Genomic DNA, 2595 nt, shown 5'->3' on the forward strand with positions numbered 1-2595 from the left:
CAGGAAAAAAATAATTATATTTTTTATATATATATATTTTTTTTTTTCCTTGCTGATTTGGGGAAGGTTGTAGCTCTCGGATTAACCCTTTAGGAGCAGCGGGGGATGCTCGCTCCTGCCTTGCCTTCGCAGGGTGAAGATTTTCCTGCATCCCCAGCCTAGGTCGATAACCCGGTTTATGGGATGGAGCAGCCCACAGTGCCACCCTGGCCCGGCAGCAGGTTTTTGGGGCTTCCCCTGCCCTTACCCAGCAGGTTTCCCCCTCCAGCCAGGAGTAAACTCTTGGGGCCGGCGTCCGCTCCTCACCCAGAGCAAAACAGGTTTCGCATCGTTTCTCCGGGCTGGCGTCACCGCCGTGACGCCGGGGACGCTTCGGGGGACGAGTGTGTCCCCCCGGGAGGACTTGGAGGGAGCTCGGGGCATTTTTCCCGCTGCACCGCTTGGGAAAAACCCTTTTGGCTGGGGAGGAGGAGGAGGAAGATGACGGCGTAGGAAGGACGGGCGAGGCTGTTTCTTCCTTGGTTTGCAAAGGAGAGCGGAGGCGGCGTGTCGTCCCCACCCTGCCCGGGCTGCCGGCACACGGCACAAACCGGCGGCGAAGCACTTGCTCCCCAGACCTGATGGACCGGTCCCATCCCTCGCGGCTCCGTCGCTTGGCTCCGGGGATGCTGCGAAGGCACCGGAGCCCCTATAAAGCTGTGGCAGGAGCAGGGTGAGCCCTGTGCTGGAGTGGGACCGCTGTGATTTGCACCGGTGCTGTGCTCCCCTGGGAGTTTTCACCCCTGGGGGAGGGGGAATTTTTGGGATATAATTGTGACGGGAGTGGTTCCTCCCTGGTTTCGCCGCACTCAGCAGCATGCTTATCTCTGGTGTAGAAGCCAGCTGCGCTCAAGCGTGCGGCTTCGCTCGCCCTCTCGCCCCGAAGGATGCCCGTGGGGCTGGTGGCTGAAGGGTTAAACGCAGCTCCACCACCAACAGCCGCACACTGACAGCTTGCTCCAGCACCGAGTTAGAGCTGTAACTCGGCATCTCTCCTCGAGTCTGGGCTGCGAATCCTTCGGTGCCGTCCAGAGGCAGGAAGCTCTGCCCACAGCCTTTGCTTTGTCATATTTTTTTCCAGCGGGCTTTGGTGTATTTTTAGCTTGCAGGAAGCTCCCCCCTGGTTATCGGCAAACTGCTAAACACGCTGCCCCTGCCCCGCACGCCCAGAGCACTAAAATCCTCGCCGCCGAGGGGGGAGAGAGCCACAGAGCACAGAAAGACCCCCCCCATCCCTGGCAAAAACCCTTGGAGGGTCTTAACCGGGACGTGTGAGCCCAGACGCCAGGGTGATGGGCACCCTTGGTGCCTCACCTCGACGTGGATGGCTCTAATGGTTTTGGTCTCTTCTTGGCACGCGGCCGGTTTTCTGGACGCCGGTGCTGTAGCTCGGCGTTGCCAGGGGCCCCGGCCAGCCGTGTTGATACAGACGCCGGGTTATTCGAGGTGAAAGCATCCCCGCACCGCCCCTGGCACCGGCGTAGCCAACTCGGCAGCTTCCTGCCGTGCTGTGGCCCTCTGGCAAAGGACGGCTGCTCCCGGCCGGGATGTTTGTTTTGAGCATGGGTCCAAAAAAACCCCCCTTTTCTCCCTGTGCTCCTTCCTTCGCCTTTGCAAACGGTGTCACCAGAGCTGGGGGTGCCCTCCCTGTCCCACCCTGCCACCTCTCGCCCTTGGTGGGTGATGGAAATCCCAAACCGTCCCGTGAGCGATTTCGAAAGCGGGTGGCGGGGTGGGGACGTGGGCGGCACGGGGCCGACGCGGTGGAAACCAGGCGCCTTTCGAGCCGAGCTGCTCCTTACGCAGCCGGGCAAAACCCGCATGGTTTTGCCAGTGGCGATTATTTTTTTCACCTGTCTCATCTGCGTCTTCATCACCCGGGTCAGAAAAAGAGGTGGGAAAAGAAGAGGTGGGGAAAGGGGGAATAAAAAAAAAAAAAAATAAAAAGAGGGAGAAAACAGGGTGGAGGGTGACGGCACAAGGGTCATGGTGGGAAATGCTCATGTCTCTCCTCTCTCCCTTCTCGCAGACAGGTTCGGCGGGCGACCCGGTTGATGGACCCAGCAGAAGCCAAATGGAAGAAGGGCCAATTAATTATGTCGAAGAAAGGCGGCTGAACGAGGGCAGCAGGCTCAGCTTGGCGAATGGGGTCCGGCCGGAGGCGGGGGGCACCGCGCTGATGGAGCCGAGCGGCTGGTCGCCGGGCCAGCCGCCCGCCGCTGGTAAAGCCCACTTGGAAGACGTCAGGAATCTGGTGGCCTTTTCGGCGGTGGCCGAAGCCGTTTCCTCCTACCGGTTACCGCCCCCGGGTTCACCGTCACTGCTGTATGAGAAGTTCGACTCGGAGATGAGCCGGGGTGGGCTGAGCGCGGTGGACGGCGTGCCGCGAGGAGAGGACCTGCACGCCCTCAAGGCTGCCCTGGCTTTGGCCAAGCACGGCGTGAAGCCCCCAAACTGCAACTGCGATGGCCCCGAGTGCCCTGACTACCTGGAATGGCTGGAGCAGAAGATCAAGACGGCTCTCGGCGAAGAGCCGGCATCACCACGGCCCCATCC

The 2595-nt window shown here is 60.8% G+C and overlaps 1 protein-coding gene across 1 annotated transcript in view; it reads left to right on the forward strand.

Annotated features, from left to right (window-relative positions):
- The first annotated feature begins 1023 nt into the window (after positions 1-1023).
- The window catches only part of TET3 (tet methylcytosine dioxygenase 3), a 12103-nt gene continuing 10531 nt past the window's right edge, over positions 1024-2595 (forward strand). Inside the window, exon 1 of the mRNA XM_009879816.1 lies at positions 1024-1045. The gene's annotated coding sequence lies outside the window, so the exon portion shown is untranslated. The remainder of the gene's footprint in view (positions 1046-2595) is intronic.

The sequence above is a fragment of the Charadrius vociferus genome, unplaced genomic scaffold (assembly GCF_000708025.1).
Source record: "Charadrius vociferus isolate BGI_N301 unplaced genomic scaffold, ASM70802v2 scaffold682, whole genome shotgun sequence".
Classification (NCBI taxonomy): domain Eukaryota; kingdom Metazoa; phylum Chordata; class Aves; order Charadriiformes; family Charadriidae; genus Charadrius; species Charadrius vociferus.